Source organism: Schistocerca gregaria, chromosome 2 (assembly GCF_023897955.1).
Source record: "Schistocerca gregaria isolate iqSchGreg1 chromosome 2, iqSchGreg1.2, whole genome shotgun sequence".
In the NCBI taxonomy this organism is placed as follows: Eukaryota; Metazoa; Arthropoda; class Insecta; order Orthoptera; family Acrididae; genus Schistocerca; species Schistocerca gregaria.
Window position 1 is genome coordinate 7,093,246 of NC_064921.1, and position 21,850 is coordinate 7,115,095.

Consider the following 21,850-nt stretch of genomic DNA (forward strand, 5'->3'; position numbering starts at 1 on the left):
ATTAAATGTCCATGAAGTATATTACGGTTAGTATAGGCAATATATAATATATAACTTAGGGCATAACCTACAATTACTGTAATTAATAATAATACGACCATAGTATGATCATGAAAGAATGATAATTGCTCCATTAATGGTGAAGCTCCATCTTGAAGAGATAAATTTGATCATGTTGCCATTAATAAATATTTTCTAATAAAAGGTCAAACCTTTATTTGTAGAGCTTAAATCTACTGCACTAATCTGCCATATTAGAATCTAGAGATTAATGGTAATTCTGAGTAACTATGTTCTGCAGGAGGGTTATTTTGTAGTCATTCTGTTGATCTTCTTATGTTAGCTCTAAATATAATTGCTCGGTTTGTAATCATTCTTTCTCATATAATTACAATGAATATAATGATTCCTACAATAGAAATTGTAGACCCAATTCTTGATACTACGTTTCATGATGTATATGCGTCTGGGTAGTCAGAGTATCGTCGAGGTCAAAGAATGATGTATTTAAATTTCGATCTGTTAATAATATAGTAATAGCTCCTGTTAAAACTGGAAGTGAAAGAAGGAGAAGTAATGCTGTAATAGCTACAGATCATACAAATAAAGGTGTTTGATCTAAAGTTATACTTTCTGATCGTATATTAATTGCTGTTGTAATGAAATTCACTGCACCAAGAATAGATGATACACCTGCTAAGTGCAGTGAAAAAATAGCTAGATCTACAGATGCACCCCCGTGTGCAATAGCTCCTGCTAGAGGAGGGTAAACTGTTCATCCTGTACCAGCACCATTATCTACTATAGAAGATGTAAGAAGAAGGGTTAGTGAAGGTGGTAGTAATCAAAAACTTATATTATTTATTCGTGGAAATGCTATATCTGGTGCACCAATTATTAGTGGAACAAGTCAATTACCAAATCCACCAATTATAATAGGTATTACTATAAAGAAAATTATTACGAATGCGTGAGCTGTAATAATAACATTATAAATCTGGTCATCCCCAATTAGAGATCCGGGTTGGCCAAGTTCAGCACGAATAAGTATTCTTATTGATGTTCCTACTATTCCTGCTCATGCTCCAAATATGAAGTATAAAGTACCAATGTCCTTATGGTTTGTTGAGAATAATCATTTTTGCGGTAAGATGGCTGAATTTTAGGTGGTAGACTGTAAATCTACTTATGAGATGTTTTCTCTCTTATCATATTTAGGTCTTATATTCAATTATGATTCTAGACTGCAATTCTAGAGGTGTAAAATTTTACTAAGGCCTAAAAGATTATTCTTTTAATTATAACTTTGAAGGTTATTAGTTTGATTAACTTAAGTCCTTAGTATAATGAAATTAAGGTTGATGTTGAAATCAATCCTATTGTTGAAATTATTACTGTTATAGGAAGAATGATTCTTGATTTTTGGGACTTTATCTTTATAGATCACGAATTTTCTGTGTATGATATAATTAGAGCTGAGAATCTAATACGTATATAGTAGTAGAGTGTAATTGTAGTAAATACTACTATAATAGTTATAATAGTTGTTATATTGTTTTCTATTAATGATTGTATTACAATTCATTTTGGTAAGAATCCAAGGAATGGTGGTAGTCCACCTAAAGATAATAAAGATAAGAATATTATGAATTTAATTTCGGTTTTTATATTTCTGGCTGAATAAATTTGATTTATGAAAAATAAATTTATTTGCTTAAATAATAAAACTATAATTAATCTTAATAGTGAGTAAATAATGAAGTATAGTTCTCAGATGTTTTCTCTGACTGTTAATGATCTAATTATTCAACCTAGATGTCTGATTGATGAATATGCTAAAAGTTGTCGTAAGGATGTTTGATTTAAACCTCCTATTGCCCCAATAATAATTCTTAAGATAATAATTGTTAAAATAAATGTTCTTAATTGAATACAATAAGATAAGACCATTATTGGGGCGATTTTTTGTCATGTTATTAATGTTAAACAATTATTTCATCTTGATGCTCCTATAACTTCAGGAAATCAGAAATGGAAAGGTGCAGCTCCAATCTTTAATAATAGTCTAGATCTAATTATTATTGATGGGATAAATTCTGTTTCCCATCCCATGGGATATTTTATTTGAATCAGCAAAATTGAAAATAATAATATTGTCGATGCTATTGCTTGGACAATAAAATATTTAATTGATGATTCATTTATTATTATATTTTTATTTCTTGTTAGGAGCGGAATAAATGAAAGTAAGTTGATCTCAAGTCCTATTCAAACCCCAAATCAGGAATTTGATGAAATGGACAGGATCGTTCCTATCATTAATGTTGATAGGAAGAGAAGTTTTGTAGAGTTGTTGGTCATTAAAAAGGAGAGGATTGATACCTCTATAAATGGGGTATGAACCCATTAGCTTGTTTAGCTTACCTTTTTACATTAACGTGTATGATGCACGTTAGTTTTTGATACTAAAGGAGGTAGTTTAATTCTATCTTATGTAATTTTAATGAAGGTAATTTTATTTACTTTATTTACCCTATCAAGGTAACCCTTTAATCAGGCACTTCATTTATTTAATATATAAATCGAAAGGTTTTTTTGAAATTCTTTTATGTATTATTTTGTTTAATTAGGATTAATTTATCCTGCTCATTTTATTTTTATATATATATATATATATATATATATATATATATATATATATATATATATATATATATATATATATATATATATATAATAAATAATTTACATTAATATATTACATTTAATTGAAATTAGAGTATTATAAGTTCATCTTACCATTATCAATTGATTATTTTAATGCAATTATTTACCTAGGATTATAGCTACTTATGTTTTTAGCTTAAAATAGGTTATTATAATATAATATATATAATAATATGTAATTTAATATTTAATATTATTATAATTGGATATAATAAATAAAATTATTAATTTAAATATAAAATATTATAATTAATATAAATAATTATATTAATTATAATAATATAATTATGTAAATTATCTATAATTAGATTATTTAACTAATATATATGAAAGTTAACTTAATATAAAAAAAGAATTCATATTAATAACATATTATATTAAATTACATAATTGTATAAAATATATTTATTATATTATTTAATCTTTCTTTATTTATTAGTGAAAAGAAAGATTAAATAAGAAAGAATATAATACATTTATTGCTATACATGTTCCATATTAATCTTTAATTATATATAATAGAGAAGTAGTTGTGGTCATACATAGGGGCGTTTCTTTTTTTTTTGTTAATGTTTGTGGTTTTTTTCTTTTTTTTTCTTTAAATATTTAAATCTTTTATTTTTTCCTGAATTAATAGATTTAAAATTTTCTTATTTTTTATTTTTAAAAGTTTTATTCTTGCTTGTTTATTCACTTTTTCTTTGTATTATATGTAAGTTTTGTTAGACTAAATGTTCTTTTTGCAGTAATTTGATTTAATTATCAAGTGATTTTGGATTTAGCAATTGATTTTGTATCGGCATAATTCGTGCCAGCAGCCGCGGTTATACGATTGATACAAGTGAATATTATTGGTTAAAACAGTTGTTTATATTATTAGGGTTGAAATATAAATTTGTAAGGTGGAATGTTAAAATTTATTTGTGGCCCTTTTTATGAATCTGTGAAATTTAAATAATAAACTAGGATTAGATACCCTATTATTTTAAATGTTAATTATATTTACCAGGGTACTATTAGTTAAGGTCTTTAAACCCAAAGAATTTGGCGGTATCTCATTCCATTCAGAGGAACCTACCCCATGATTGATAATACACGATTTACTCTACTTAATTTATTTGTTTGTATATCTCCGTTATCAGAGAATCTTTTTAGAGTTATAATTCTCAAGATTTATAATTATAAAATATTTCAGGTCAAGGTGCAGCTTATAGTTAAGAGGAGGTGGGTTACAATAGATTTTTGTTTATAACGAATTTGATAGTGAAATACTGTTAATGAAGGTGGATTTGATAGTAATTTAATTTATTTAATTTAACTGATATTGGCTCTGAGATGTGTACACATCGCCCGTCGCTCTCATTATTGATTATTCTATTTTATTTTAAAGTAGCTTCAATTTAGATGAGATAAGTCGTATCATAGTAGATGTACTGGAAAGTGTATCTAGGAAGAGTTTAAAGATATAACTTATTAGTAAAGTGTTTCATTTACACTGAAAATTTTTCTGTGCAAATCAGGATATCTTGATTATTTATTTTATTATATTTATTTTTTGTTTATTTAATTATTTAATATAAATAATTTTATTGTATTTTTGTCTTAGTATATTTTATAGAATTGATTTTTTAAATTATAGTTTATTGGTAATGTAAGTGTTTTAAGAAATAATATTTTAAATTTTTTTAAGTAGATTTTATTTATTGTACCTTTTGTATCAGGGTTTATCAAAATTTTAGTATTTATTTTACTTGTCTCGATTTGGGTTGATTTATAAATAATATATAGTTAATGTATCATAATTATTATTAAATTATTTATAGAAATGAGATGTTAATCGTTTCCCAAGATATCTAGTTTCTTAAGAAAAAATTTAATTTTTTAAAGTTATTTGTTTTTATTTAATTTTTTAAGTAAAAATATTAACTTATTTATTCTTTAAGGGGTAAGCTTTGAAGTTAATAACCTATAATTTATTTTATAGAAATATAATAGTAAGCTTTAAACCAGCTATCTTTAAGATTACGTTTTAGTTCATTATTTTTTATTTTGATTTTATAAATATTTTAGGTTTTTTATTAAGATTATTAATTTAATTTTAAAATTTTTGTAATAATGATTTAATTAGTATATTTATTTGTATGAAATTTTTACCTTGTGAACTTATTATAAGGAACTAGGCAAAATTGATTTCCAACTGTTTATCAAAAACATGTCCTCTTGTTTATATTTTGAGGTCTGGCCTGCTCACTGAGCGTATTTTTAAAGAGCCGCGGTATTTTGACCGTGCAAAGGTAGCATAATCATTAGTCTCTTAATTAGTGGCTGGAATGAATGGCTTGACGAGAAATCAACTGTCTCTTAATAAATTTTTGAATTTAACTTTTGAGTCAAAAGGCTTAAATTCTTCTTTAGGACGAGAAGACCGTATAGAGCTTGACATTTTACTTTTATATAGTTTTTTGTTTGTCTTTCTATATTTAATGATGATGTTTTGTTGGGGTGACATGAAGAATAGATAAACTCTTCATTATTATATCATTTATTTATGTTTGTTATTTTGATCCATAATTTATGATCATAAGATTAAGTTACCTTAGGGATAACAGCGTAATTGTTTTTGAGAGCTCATATCGACAAAGCAGATTGCGACCTCGATGTTGGATTAAGAAAAATTTTGGGTGCAGGAGCCCAATGATTAGGTCTGTTCGACCTTTAAATTCTTACATGATCTGAGTTCAGACCGGCGTGAGCCAGGACGGTTTCTATCCTAAGATTGTTAATCCATATTAGTACGAAAGGACCATATGGTTAAAATATTTTTTGTTATATTGATTAATATTAATTTATTTACTATTTTGACAGATTAATGTGTTGAATTTAGAATTCATTTATGTAGATTTTTTCTACAAATAGTATTGATACTTTATGATTTATTTATATTTATTTTGAATTTTCTTTTATTGGTTATTTGTGTTTTAATTAGTGTTGCCTTTTTAACTTTATTAGAGCGTAAGGTTTTAGGTTATATTCAGATTCGAAAGGGTCCAGATAAGGTAGGTTTTGTTGGAATTCCTCAGCCATTTAGAGATGCTATTAAGTTAATTTGTAAGGAGCAGCCAATTCCTATTATATCTAATTACCTACTTTATTATTTTTCCCCTGTTTTTAATTTAATGATTTCTTTAGCCGTTTGAGTAATTTTTCCTTATTTAACTTATATGTGTTCTTTTTCTTATGGATGTTTATTTTTTTTATGTTGTACTAGATTAGGTGTTTATACTGTTATAATTGCTGGTTGATCTTGTAATTCAAATTATTCATTATTAGGTTCTCTTCGTTCTGTTGCTCAAACAATTTCTTATGAAGTTAGTTTAGCTTTAATTTTATTGTCTTTAATTATTTTAATTGGTAGTTTTAACATGTTTGATTTTATAAACTATCAGCTTTATTGTTGATTTATTATTATTTCTTTTCCTTTAGCTTTAGCTTGTTTTGCTTCTTGCTTAGCTGAAACTAATCGTACTCCTTTTGATTTTGCTGAAGGGGAATCTGAGTTAGTTTCAGGATTTAATATTGAGTATGGTGCGGGTGGTTTTACTTTAATTTTTTTAGCTGAATATACTAGAATTGTCTTCATAAGAATGTTATTGGCTTTAATTTTTTTGGGCGGTGATTTTTATTCTTTTATATTTTTTATTAAGCTTGCTATTATATCTTTTGGTTTTATTTGGGTTCGTGGAACATTACCACGGTTCCGTTATGATAAATTAATGTACTTAGCTTGAAAAAGTTTTTTACCTTTATCTTTGATTTTTTTTATTTTCTTTGTTGGTTTAAAGATTTTATTTATCTCATTTGTTTAGTGAAATTTTTTGAGAAAAGTTAATAGAAGAGTTAAACTTCTAATTTTATGTTTTCAAAACATATTCTTTTCCTAAGCTAATTAACTTTATTCCTTAATTAATTTATCTCATGCGTTTGCGACATGGACATTAATTAAGAAATATGTGAAGTAAATAATTGCTAAGATTTGACCTGTTATAATATAAGGTTCTTCAACAGGTCGTTTACCAATTCACGTTAGTAAGCATACAACAACTACTATAATTCAGAATAAAATTTGATTAATAGGGTAAAATTGAATGCCTCGGAATGGTGTTTTATTATAAAATGGTAAAATTATTAAGATTCTAATTGATAAAAATAATGCAATAACACCTCCTAACTTATTAGGGATAGATCGTAGAATTGCATATGCAAATAGGAAATATCATTCTGGTTGAATGTGAACTGGTGTTACTAATGGGTTGGCAGGTACAAAGTTATCTGGATCTCCTAATAGGTAAGGATTAATTAAACATAGTATAATTAATAATGATGTTATTATTACAAATGTAATAGAATCCTTAAAGGTAAAGTATGGATGGAATGGAATTTTTTCAATATCTCCATTTAGTCCAAGAGGATTATTAGATCCTGTTTGGTGAAAAAAAAACAAATGAATTGCTGCTATAGCAGCAATAATAAATGGTAATACAAAATGGAATGTGAAGAATCGATTTAATGTTGCATTATCAACAGCGAATCCTCCTCATACTCATTGGACTAAATCTGTTCCTAAGTATGGGATTGCTGATAATAAATTAGTAATTACTGTTGCACCTCAAAAAGATATTTGGCCTCAGGGTAAGACATATCCTATAAATGCAGTTGCTATAACTAAAAATAAAATCACTGTACCAATTATTCAGGTATGTATATATATATAAGATCCATAGTAAATTCCCCGTCCTACATGTAAGTAAATACAAATAAAAAATATAGATGCTCCATTTGCGTGTAAGGTTCAGATAATTCAACCATTATTTACGTCTCGGCAGATGTGTACTACACTACTGAATGCTATTTCAATATTTGATGTATAATGTATAGCTAAAAATAGTCCAGTTACGATTTGAATTACCAAACATAACCCTAATAGGGATCCAAAATTTCATCAAAATGAAATATTTGTTGGGGCAGGTAAGTCAATTAAAGAGTTATTAATAATTTTAATTAAAGGATGTCTTAATCGTAAGGGTTTATTCATTAGTAATTATCTTATTTTACGAATAGGTCCCTGATTAATATTGGTGATTTTAACAACTGCTAGTAGTGCTAAAAATAAATAAATTATTATTATTATTGTAATAATGAATGTTGGTCTATTATATAATTTTTCTAAAGATATTGTTATTTCTTGATAATTGATTGAATTATTAATATTTATAGTTTCGGTGTTTTTGAAAAAGTCTATAAATATAGATATATCTAGAATAATTAATATTAATATGATAAATACTCACATTATTAATGTAATAATTATAGTGATTGATTTAGGCTGAAATATTTCGTTTGATGCAATTCTTGTAATGTAAATAAATAATACTAGTATACCACCAAGAAATGTTAAAAATAAAATATATGATAATCAATATCTTTCTATTATTGTTCCTGTTATTAATCCAACTAGGAAGGTTTGAAGGATAATAAAAAGCGTTATTGATATTGGGTGTCTTAATTTAATAAAATTAATATTTATTACATTTGATAATGATATAATTATTATTTTGATCATTTCAGGGGTTAGTTTATTTAAAATACCGGTTTTGGTGACCGATGATGGAAGCTTTTCCACCTCTGAAGTTTTAAAAGTGGGGGCTGGACTTATTTCCGGTTTACAAGACCTGCGTTTTTTTAAACTATTAAAACTAATGTTTATATTCTCTATTTTTACTTCTTTATTGATTTATTTTGCTGGTGTTTATGTTTTTTCTTCTAAACGTAAACATTTATTAATGGTTCTTTTGAGATTAGAATATATTGTTCTTTCTTTATTTATGTTAGTTATTGTTTTTCTTATTGAGTTTGATTATGATTATTTTTTTCCTGTTATTTTTTTAGTTTTTTCTGTTTGTGAGGGTGCTTTAGGTCTTTCTATTTTAGTTTCAATAATTCGTTCTCATGGTAATGATTTTTTTAATTCTTTTGGTTTATCTTTATGTTAAAGTATTTATTTATAACTATTTTTTTGATCCCTCTTTGTTTATTAAATAATTGTTAATGGTTGGTTCATTCTTTAATGTTTCTGTCGGGTTTTGTTTTTATAATTTGTGTTTATTCATATGCTGATTTGAATGTAATTAGATATTATTTTGGTATTGATTATTTTTCTTTTAGTTTAATTTTACTTAGTTTTTGGATTTGTTCTTTAATAATCACTGCTAGAGGTTCAGTTTATTTAAGTTCATATCATTCTAATTTTTTTGTTTTTATGGTTTTGATTTTAATAATTATGCTTTATTGTTCATTAGCTAGATTAAGTCTTCTTTCTTTTTATATTTTTTTTGAGGCTAGATTAGTTCCTACTTTACTTTTAATTTTGGGTTGGGGTTATCAACCTGAGCGTTTGCAGGCTGGTGTTTATTTAATTTTTTATACTTTGGTTGCTAGATTAGCTTTATTATTAGTTTTATTATTAGTTTTATGATTTTTCTAATACTTTATTTTTTCCTTTATTGATTGATTTTGGTTCTTATTATTTTATGTTTTATGTATTTATAATTTTGGCTTTTTTAGTTAAGATACCTATGTTTTTGGTTCATTTATGACTTCCTAAGGCTCATGTAGAGGCCCCTATTTCAGGTAGAATAATTCTTGCTGGTGTTTTATTAAAGTTAGGTGGTTATGGTATTTTTCGTGTTATAAAGGTTATTTCTTATTTGGGTTTAAAGTTTAATTATTTTTGATTGTCTTTAGGTTTATCTGGGGGTGTTATTGTAAGATTTATTTGTTTTCGTCAGGTTGATTTAAAGTCTTTAATTGCATATTCTTCTGTTGCTCATATAAGAATGGTTATTGGTGGATTGATGACTATGAATTGATGAGGTTGTGTAGGTTCTCTTTCTCTAATGGTTGGTCATGGTTTATGTTCTTCTGGTTTATTTTGTTTATCTAATATTATTTATGAACGTTTAGGTAGACGAAGATTATTAATTAACAAGGGTATAATTAATTTGATGCCAAGAATGGCTTTATGATGATTTCTTTTAAGATCATCAAATATGGCTGCTCCTCCTTATTTAAATTTGGTAGGTGAAATTAGATTATTAAATAGAATTATATCTTGATCTTCTTTTAGATTCTTTGCTTTGATTTTTTTATCTTTTTTTAGAGCTGTTTATACTTTGTATATATATTCTTATTCTCAGCATGGGAATTATTATTCTGGTGTTTATACTTGTTCTCTTGGTTATTTTCGTGAATATCATCTTTTACTTTTACATTGATTGCCTTTAAATATTCTCTGTTTAAAGGGTGAATATTTCTTTGTTTAGTTTGCTTAAGTATTTTAATTAAAAATATTGTTTTGTGGAATCAATGATATGAAGTTTTTCATCTTAGGCCGTGAATTTATTTTCTATTTGTTCTTTGAGTTTTTTTTCTTTGTTTATTTCGAGAACTATAATTTTTATTTTAGGTATTTATTATTTAATAATTGATTATAGAGTTTTTGTTGAGTGAGAGCTTTTCAATTTAAATGGTTCTATAGTTGTTATAACTTTAATTTTGGATTGAATATCTCTTATTTTTATATCTTTTGTTATATATATTTCTTCTTTGGTTATTTATTATAGAGAGGATTATATATCTGGTGAAAAGAATATAAATCGTTTTATTATTATTGTTTTAATATTTATTCTTTCTATAGGTTTTTTAATTATTAGTCCTAATTTAATTAGAATTTTATTAGGTTGAGATGGTTTAGGTTTAGTTTCTTATTGTTTAGTTATTTATTATCAAAATGTAAAATCTTATAGTGCTGGTATATTAACTGCACTTTCTAATCGTATTGGTGATGTTGCTATTATAATTTCTATTGCATGAATGTTAAATTTTGGTGGTTGAAATTATATTTATTATTATGATTTTATTTCTAATTCTTTTGAAATAAAGCTCATTACTATATTAATTGTTTTAGCAGCTATAACTAAGAGAGCTCAGTTTCCTTTCTCTTCATGACTTCCTGCTGCTATAGCAGCTCCTACTCCTGTTTCTGCTTTAGTTCATTCTTCTACTCTTGTTACTGCTGGTGTTTATTTATTAATTCGTTTTAGACCAATATTGGATACTTATAATTGTGGTTGATTTTTACTTTTAATTGGTTGTATAACTATATTTATGGCTGGATTGGGCGCTAATTTTGAGTTTGATTTAAAGAAGATTATTGCTCTTTCTACTTTAAGACAACTTGGTTTAATAATAAGAATTTTGGCTATAGGTTATCCAAAGCTTGCATTTTTTCATTTATTGGCTCATGCTTTATTTAAGGCATTATTATTTATATGTGCAGGTTCAATAATTCATAATTTGAAGGATTCTCAGGATATTCGTTTTATAGGATCAATTGTTAATTTCATACCTTTAACTTCAGTTTGTTTTAATGTTTCTAGTTTATCTTTGTGTGGAATACCTTTTTTAGCGGGATTTTATTCAAAGGATTTAATTCTTGAGATGGTTTGTTTAAGATGAATTAATTGTTTAATTTTTTTTCTTTATTTTTTTTCTACTGGTTTAACTGCTTCTTATTCTTTTCGTTTGTTTTATTATTCAATATCTGGTGATAATAATTTTTATTCTAGATTTTCTTTTGATGATAAGGGTTATTATATTTCATTTGGAATAATTGGTCTATTGTTTGTTGCTGTTTTTGGTGGTAGTCTTTTATCTTGATTAATTTTTCCTATTCCTCATGTGATTGCTTTACCTTATTATTTAAAGTTTTTAACTATTACAGTTGTTATTTTAGGTGCTTATTTAGGTTATCTTATTTCTAATTTTGATTTTTCTCATAATTTATTTTCTTTAAGTATACTTTCTTTATATTTGCTGGTTCTATATGATTTATACCTTTTCTTTCAACTAAGTTTATTAGATATATTCCTTTAAAAATAGGTTATTATTCATCTAAGTCATTTGATTATGGTTGAGGTGAATTACTTGGTGGTCAAGGTTTATATAGATTATTTATTTATTTAATTGGTTATATTCAAGGTTGATATGATTCTAATTTCAAGATTTATCTTTTAACTTTTATTTTTTGAATATTTATTTTGGTAATGTTGTTTTTCGTTTACTTAAATAGCTTATAATTAGAGCGTGACACTGAAGATGTTAAGGAAGTATTTTTACTTTTAAGTATTTATAAATATAGATATATTATTTTTACAGTGAAAATGTAATGTTTTATTTAAACTATATAAATTTTAGAAATGTTAATGGAGTTTAACCGCTAATATAAAAAGTTAGCAGCTTTCATATTGGCTTTACATTTCCTTAATTGGAACTATTATAGTTCAATTATATTATTAACAGTAATACGCCTCTTTTTGGCTTCAATTAATGAGAATAAGGGTAGTACATACCAATCTTCCAGGTCGAAACTGACTGCAATATTTCGCTTCTTATTCTATTTAAGGTTGATTGATAATATCAATACTTTTTGAATGCAACCCAAATGTTATATTTAACTACAACCCTTTATTCTGCTCATTGTAATGCTCCTTGGTTTCATTCATGGTATAGTCCTCCTAATAGAACTAGAATAAAAAAATATTGTTGATACTGTTCAGATTATAATGTCTGAAGTTTTAAAAATAATTACAATTGGTAGAATTAGTGCAATTTCTACATCAAAAATTAAAAAGATTACTGCGATTAGGAAGAATCGTATTGAGAATGGTATTCGTGCTGATCTTTTTGGATCAAACCCACATTCAAATGGTGATCTTTTTTCTCGATCATTAATTAATTTTTTTGATAGTGTTGTTGCCAGGATTATAACAATTATTGGAATAATAAATCTAATGAAAACTCTTGTTGATAGAATTAGAATTGTTTTTCTTGATTTATATCAAGCTTTCTGATTGGAAGTCAAATGTACTATTTATACTAGAAAAACAATTATCTACCTCATCAATAAATAGAGATATATAAGAATAATCATACTACGTCTACGAAGTGTCAGTATCATGCTGCTGCTTCAAATCCAAAGTGATGTCTTGGTGAAAATTGATTTATTGAGTGTCGAAGTAGACATGTTGATAAAAAGATTGTTCCAATAATTACGTGTAAACCATGGAATCCTGTTGCAACAAAGAATGTTGATCCATAAACTGCATCTGCAATGGTAAAAGGTGCTTCTCAATATTCATATGCTTGAAGTATTGTAAAGTATAGTCCTAATAACACTGTGAAGAATAATCCTTGTAGTGCTTGAGTATGATTAGATTCCATTAAACTATGATGTGCTCATGTTACTGTTACTCCTGATGCTAAAAGAATAGCTGTATTAAGTAATGGAATTTGTATAGGGTTAAAGGGTTGAATTCCTATTGGAGGTCATAGTATTCCTAGTTCAATTGTTGGTGCTAATCTTCTTCTAAAGAATGCTCAAAAAAAAGAAACGAAAAATAATACCTCTGATGCAATAAATAAAATTATTCCTCATCGTAATCCAATTGATACAAATCCTGTATGTAATCCTTGATATGTTCCTTCTCGTACTACATCTCATCATCATTGAATTATAGTTAGTAGGGTAATTCCAAATCCAATTATGAATAAGTTAATATTAAATAGGTGGAATCATTTTGCTAGTCCTGATACTAGGACTATTGCTCCAATTGCTCCTGTTAATGGTCAAGGTCTATAGTCTACTAAGTGGAATGGGTGGTTTGAGTGAGTTGTTAACATAGGTTTAATATACTTCTCTAGAATATAGAGTTCTTAGAATTGAGAAAACATAGGCTTGAATTATTGCTACTGCTGATTCTAGAATTAATAGAAGTATTTGTCCAATAATTAGTAATGAGATTAAGTTTATTGCTATAGATGGTCCTGTGTTTCCTAATAAGGTTAATAATAAGAGTCCTGCAATTATATTTGCTGCCAACCGTACTGCTAATGTACCTGGTCGAATAACATTACTAATTGTTTCAATTAGTACTATAAATGATATTAATGCAGGCGGTGTACCTTGTGGTACAAGCTGTGTAAATATATGATTAGTATGGTTAATTCATCCAAATAATATAAATCTTAGCCATATAGGTAGGGCAATTGCAAATGTTAATGCTAAATGTCTTGTTCTAGTAAAAATATAAGGGAATAATCCTATGAAATTGTTAAATAATATTATAATAAAAATTGAGATGAAAATGAATGTTGTTCCATTAAATGATTTTGGTCCAAGAAGTGTTTTAAATTCATTATGTAAGGTTAAATTTAGTTTATTTCAGATAATGTTAATTCGTGATGGTGTAAGTCAAAATAGTGATGGGATTAATAATAGTCCTAGAAATGTTCTAGTTCAATTTAATGATAAATTAAAGATGTTAGTTGATGGGTCAAATGTTGAGAATAGATTTGTTATCATTTTCAATTTAAGTTTTTTATTTCAATTGTTCCTTTTTCTGCTCTTTTAATAAGATTAGGTTTATATGAGAAGAAGTTTATTTGATTAAACAAGATTAATGTAGCTGAAAATATAATGAATAGTGAGAATCATATAAGAGGGGATATTTGAGGAATTTGGATATAATTTCCCCATCAGAAGTAGTCGTTAATTTACTATTATTTGGTTTAAGAGACCATTACTTACTTTCAGTCATCTGATGAATTTCAAGGTGTACTAATTTTTTTTAGTTACTTTAGATTGACACTCTAATGTTATTTATATTAACTAACTCCTTAAATTATCTTAGATAATCACTTAATAAATAAATTTACTGAAGTTCTTTCAATTACAATTGGTATAAATCTGTGGTTTGCTCCACAGATTTCTGAGCATTGTCCAAAGAATAATCCAGGTCGATTTATTGTGAATGTTCCTTGATTTAACCGACCTGGCGTTGCATCAATTTTAACCCCTAATGCAGGAACTGCTCATGAGTGTAGAACATCTGATGCTCTTGTTAATACTCGTACTTCTGTATTTATTGGTAGGATTGTTCGGTTATCTACATCTAGTAGTCGGAATCCATTATTTTCTAGGGCATGTTCTGGTGTTATATAAGTGTCAAATTCTATGTCTATGAAGTCTGAATATTCATATCTTCAATATCATTGTCGTCCAATGGTTTTAATTGTAATTATTGCATCTACTGAATCATCAAGTAAATATAATAGTCGTAATGATGGAAGGGCAATAAAAATTAATGTAATTGCTGGTAAAGCTGTTCAGATTGTTTCAATTAAATGTCCATGAAGTATATTACGGTTAGTATAGGCAATATATAATATATAACTTAGGGCATAACCTACAATTACTGTAATTAATAATAATACGACCATAGTATGATCATGAAAGAATGATAATTGCTCCATTAATGGTGAAGCTCCATCTTGAAGAGATAAATTTGATCATGTTGCCATTAATAAATATTTTCTAATAAAAGGTCAAACCTTTATTTGTAGAGCTTAAATCTACTGCACTAATCTGCCATATTAGAATCTAGAGATTAATGGTAATTCTGAGTAACTATGTTCTGCAGGAGGGTTATTTTGTAGTCATTCTGTTGATCTTCTTATGTTAGCTCTAAATATAATTGCTCGGTTTGTAATCATTCTTTCTCATATAATTACAATGAATATAATGATTCCTACAATAGAAATTGTAGACCCAATTCTTGATACTACGTTTCATGATGTATATGCGTCTGGGTAGTCAGAGTATCGTCGAGGTCAAAGAATGATGTATTTAAATTTCGATCTGTTAATAATATAGTAATAGCTCCTGTTAAAACTGGAAGTGAAAGAAGGAGAAGTAATGCTGTAATAGCTACAGATCATACAAATAAAGGTGTTTGATCTAAAGTTATACTTTCTGATCGTATATTAATTGCTGTTGTAATGAAATTCACTGCACCAAGAATAGATGATACACCTGCTAAGTGCAGTGAAAAAATAGCTAGATCTACAGATGCACCCCCGTGTGCAATAGCTCCTGCTAGAGGAGGGTAAACTGTTCATCCTGTACCAGCACCATTATCTACTATAGAAGATGTAAGAAGAAGGGTTAGTGAAGGTGGTAGTAATCAAAAACTTATATTATTTATTCGTGGAAATGCTATATCTGGTGCACCAATTATTAGTGGAACAAGTCAATTACCAAATCCACCAATATCATGTAGATGTAGATAATAGGTATTACTATAAAGAAAATTATTACGAATGCGTGAGCTGTAATAATAACATTATAAATCTGGTCATCCCCAATTAGAGATCCGGGTTGGCCAAGTTCAGCACGAATAAGTATTCTTATTGATGTTCCTACTATTCCTGCTCATGCTCCAAATATGAAGTATAAAGTACCAATGTCCTTATGGTTTGTTGAGAATAATCATTTTTGCGGTAAGATGGCTGAATTTTAGGTGGTAGACTGTAAATCTACTTATGAGATGTTTTCTCTCTTATCATATTTAGGTCTTATATTCAATTATGATTCTAGACTGCAATTCTAGAGGTGTAAAATTTTACTAAGGCCTAAAAGATTATTCTTTTAATTATAACTTTGAAGGTTATTAGTTTGATTAACTTAAGTCCTTAGTATAATGAAATTAAGGTTGATGTTGAAATCAATCCTATTGTTGAAATTATTACTGTTATAGGAAGAATGATTCTTGATTTTTGGGACTTTATCTTTATAGATCACGAATTTTCTGTGTATGATATAATTAGAGCTGAGAATCTAATACGTATATAGTAGTAGAGTGTAATTGTAGTAAATACTACTATAATAGTTATAATAGTTGTTAATTGTTTTCTATTAATGATTGTATTACAATTCATTTTGGTAAGAATCCAAGGAATGGTGGTAGTCCACCTAAAGATAATAAAGATAAGAATATTATGAATTTAATTTCGGTTTTTATATTTCTGGCTGAATAAATTTGATTTATGGAAAATAAATTTATTTGCTTAAATAATAAAACTATAATTAATCTTAATAGTGAGTAAATAATGAAGTATAGTTCTCAGATGTTTTCTCTGACTGTTAATGATCTAATTATTCAACCTAGATGTCTGATTGATGAATATGCTAAAAGTTGTCGTAAGGATGTTTGATTTAAACCTCCTATTGCCCCAATAATAATTCTTACGATAATAATTGTTAAAATAAATGTTCTTAATTGAATACAATAAGATAAGACCATTATTGGGGCGATTTTTTGTCATGTTATTAATGTTAAACAAATATTTCATCTTGATGCTCCTATAACTTCTGGAAATCAGAAATGGAAAGGTGCAGCTCCAATCTTTAATAATAGTCTAGATCTAATTATTATTGATGGGATAAATTCTGTTTCCCATCCCATGGGATATTTTATTTGAATCAGCAAAATTGAAAATAATAATATTGTCGATGCTATTGCTTGGACAATAAAATATTTAATTGATGATTCACTTATTATTATATTTTTATTTCTTGTTAGGAGCGGAATAAATGAAAGTTAGTTGATCTCAAGTCCTATTCAAACCCCAAATCAGGAATTTGATGAAATGGACAGGATCGTTCCTATCATTAATGTTGATAGGAAGAGAAGTTTTGTAGAGTTGTTGGTCATTAAAAAGGAGAGGATTGATACCTCTATAAATGGGGTATGAACCCATTAGCTTGTTTAGCTTACCTTTTTACATTAAGGTGTATGATGCACGTTAGTTTTTGATACTAAAGGAGGTAGTTTAATTCTATCTTATGTAATTTTAATGAAGGTAATTTTATTTACTTTATTTACCCTATCAAGGTAACCCTTTAATCAGACACTTCATTTATTTAATATATAAATCGAAAGTTTTTTTTTGAAATTCTTTTATGTATTATTTTGTTTAATTAGGATTAATTTATCCTGCTCATTTTATTTTTATATATATATATATATATATATATATATATATATATATATATATATATAATAAATAATTTACATTAATATATTACATTTAATTGAAATTAGAGTATTATAAGTTCATCTTACCATTATCAATTGATTATTTTAATGCAATTATTTACCTAGGATTATAGCTACTTATGTTTTTAGCTTAAAATAGGTTATTATAATATAATATATATAATAATATGTAATTTAATATTTAATATTATTATAATTGGATATAATAAATAAAATTATTAATTTAAATATAAAATATTATAATTAATATAAATAATTATATTAATTATAATAATATAATTATGTAAATTATCTATAATTAGATTATTTAACTAATATATATGAAAGTTAACTTAATATAAAAAAAAGAATTCATATTAATAACATATTATATTAAATTACATAATTGTATAAAATATATTTTTATATTATTTAATCTTTCTTTATTTATTAGTGAAAAGAAAGATTAAATAAGAAAGAATATAATACATTTATTGCTATACATGTTCCATATTAATCTTTAATTATATATAATAGAGAAGTTGTTGTGGTCATACATAGGGGCGTTTCTTTTTTTTTTGTTAATGTTTGTGGTTTTTTTCTTTTTTTTTCTTTAAATATTTGAATCTTTTATTTTTTCCTGAATTAATAGATTTAAAATTTTCTTATTTTTTATTTTTAAAAGTTTTATTCTTGCTTGTTTATTCACTTTTTCTTTGTATTATATGTAAGTTTTGTTAGACTAAATGTTCTTTTTGCAGTAATTTGATTTAATTATCAAGTGATTTTGGATTTAGCAATTGATTTAGTATCGGCAATAATTCGTGCCAGCAGCCGCGGTTATACGATTGATACAAGTGAATATTATTGGTTAAAACAGTTGTTTATATTATTAGGGTTGAAATATAAATTTGTAAGGTGGAATGTTAAAATTTATTTGTGGCCCTTTTTATGAATCTGTGAAATTTAAATAATAAACTAGGATTAGATACCCTATTATTTTAAATGTTAATTATATTTACCAGGGTACTATTAGTTAAGGTCTTTAAACCCAAAGAATTTGGCGGTATCTCATTCCATTCAGAGGAACCTACCCCATGATTGATAATACACGATTTACTCTACTTAATTTATTTGTTTGTATATCTCCGTTATCAGAGAATCTTTTTAGAGTTATAATTCTCAAGATTTATAATTATAAAATATTTCAGGTCAAGGTGCAGCTTATAGTTAAGAGGAGGTGGGTTACAATAGATTTTTGTTTATAACGAATTTGATAGTGAAATACTGTTAATGAAGGTGGATTTGATAGTAATTTAATTTATTTAATTTAACTGATATTGGCTCTGAGATGTGTACACATCGCCCGTCGCTCTCATTATTGATTATTCTATTTTATTTTAAAGTAGCTTCAATTTAGATGAGATAAGTCGTATCATAGTAGATGTACTGGAAAGTGTATCTAGGAAGAGTTTCAAGATATAACTTATTAGTAAAGTGTTTCATTTACACTGAAAATTTTTCTGTGCAAATCAGGATATCTTGATTATTTATTTTATTATATTTATTTTTTGTTTATTTAATTATTTAATATAAATAATTTTATTGTATTTTTGTCTTAGTATATTTTATAGAATTGATTTTTTAAATTATAGTTTATTGGTAATGTAAGTGTTTTAAGAAATAATATTTTAAATTTTTTTAAGTAGATTTTATTTATTGTACCTTTTGTATCAGGGTTTATCAAAATTTTAGTATTTATTTTACTTGTCTCGATTTGGGTTGATTTATAAATAATTTATAGTTAATGTATCATAATTATTATTAAATTATTTATAGAAATGAGATGTTAATCGTTTCCCAAGATATCTAGTTTCTTAAGAAAAAATTTAATTTTTTAAAGTTATTTGTTTTTATTTAATTTTTTAAGTAAAAATATTAACTTATTTATTCTTTAAGGGATAAGCTTTGAAGTTAATAACCTATAATTTATTTTATAAAAATATAATAGTAAGCTTTAAACCAGCTATCTTTAAGATTACGTTTTAGTTCATTATTTTTTATTTTGATTTTATAAATATTTTAGGTTTTTTATTAAGATTATTAATTTAATTTTAAAATTTTTGTAATAATGATTTAATTAGTATATTTATTTGTATGAAATTTTTACCTTGTGAACTTATTATAAGGAACTAGGCAAAATTGATTTCCACCTGTTTATCAAAAACATGTCCTCTTGTTTATATTTTGAGGTCTGGCCTGCTCACTGAGCGTATTTTTAAAGAGCCGCGGTATTTTGACCGTGCAAAGGTAGCATAATCATTAGTCTCTTAATTAGTGGCTGGAATGAATGGCTTGACGAGAAATCAACTGTCTCTTAATAAATTTTTGAATTTAACTTTTGAGTCAAAAGGCTTAAATTCTTCTTTAGGACGAGAAGACCGTATAGAGCTTGACATTTTACTTTTATATAGTTTTTTGTTTGTCTTTCTATATTTAATGATGATGTTTTGTTGGGGTGACATGAAGAATAGATAAACTCTTCATTATTATATCATTTATTTATGTTTGTTATTTTGATCCATAATTTATTATCATAAGATTAAGTTACCTTAGGGATAACAGCGTAATTGTTTTTGAGAGCTCATATCGACAAAGCAGATTGCGACCTCGATGTTGGATTAAGAAAAATTTTGGGTGCAGGAGCCCAATGATTAGGTCTGTTCGACCTTTAAATTCTTACATGATCTGAGTTCAGACCGGCGTGAGCCAGGTCGGTTTCTATCCTAAGATTGTTAATCCATATTAGTACGAAAGGACCATATGGTTAAAATATTTTTTGTTATATTGATTAATATTAATTTATTTACTATTTTGACAGATTAATGTGTTGAATTTAGAATTCATTTATGTAGATTTTTTCTACAAATAGTATTGATACTTTATGATTTATTTATATTTATTTTGAATTTTCTTTTATTGGTTATTTGTGTTTTAATTAGTGTTGCCTTTTTAACTTTATTAGAGTGTAAGGTTTTAGGTTATATTCAGATTCGAAAGGGTCCAAATAAGGTAGGTTTTGTTGGAATTCCTCAGCCATTTAGAGATGCTATTAAGTTAATTTGTAAGGAGCAGCCAATTCCTATTATATCTAATTACCTACTTTATTATTTTTCCCCTGTTTTTAATTTAATGATTTCTTTAGCCGTTTGAGTAATTTTTCCTTATTTAACTTATATGTGTTCTTTTTCTTATGGATTTTTATTTTTTTTATGTTGTACTAGATTAGGTGTTTATACTGTTATAATTGCTGGTTGATCTTCTAATTCAAATTATTCATTATTAGGTTCTCTTCGTTCTGTTGCTCAAACAATTTCTTATGAAGTTAGTTTAGCTTTAATTTTATTGTCTTTAATTATTTTAATTGGTAGTTTTAATATGTTTGATTTTATAAACTATCAGCTTTATTGTTGATTTATTATTATTTCTTTTCCTTTAGCTTTAGCTTGTTTTGCTTCTTGCTTAGCTGAAACTAATCGTACTCCTTTTGATTTTGCTGAAGGGGAATCTGAGTTAGTTTCAGGATTTAATATTGAGTATGGTGCGGGTGGTTTTACTTTAATTTTTTTAGCTGAATATACTAGAATTGTCTTCATAAGAATGTTATTGGCTTTAATTTTTTTGGGCGGTGATTTTTATTCTTTTATATTTTTTATTAAGCTTGCTATTATATCTTTTGGTTTTATTTGGGTTCGTGGAACATTACCACGGTTCCGTTATGATAAATTAATTTTTCCTCTTTCTTGACATACAATATGTGAAATAATTCCGAACCCCGGTAGAATTAAAATATAAACTTCTGGGTGTCCAAAGAATCAAAATAGATGTTGATATAGAATTGGGTCACCCCCTCCTGCAGGGTCAAAGAATGATGTATTAAAATTTCGATCTGTTAATAATATAGTAATAGCTCCTGCTAAAACTGGAAGTGAAAGAAGGAGAAGTAATGCTGTAATAGCTACAGATCATACAAATAAAGGTGTTTGATCTAAAGTTATTCTTTCTGATCGTATATTAATTGCTGTTGTAATGAAATTCACTGCACCAAGAATAGATGATACACCTGCTAA

General features: G+C 26.3%; 1 long non-coding RNA gene across 1 annotated transcript; it reads left to right on the forward strand.

The window, feature by feature from the left end:
• The first annotated feature begins 5,674 nt into the window (after positions 1-5,674).
• Positions 5,675-21,609, forward strand: LOC126336233 (uncharacterized). The gene is made up of 2 exons (XR_007564931.1): positions 5,675-6,000; positions 21,010-21,609. It is a non-coding gene; the product is annotated as an uncharacterized LOC126336233 (long non-coding RNA).
• The last annotated feature ends 241 nt before the right edge of the window (positions 21,610-21,850 follow it).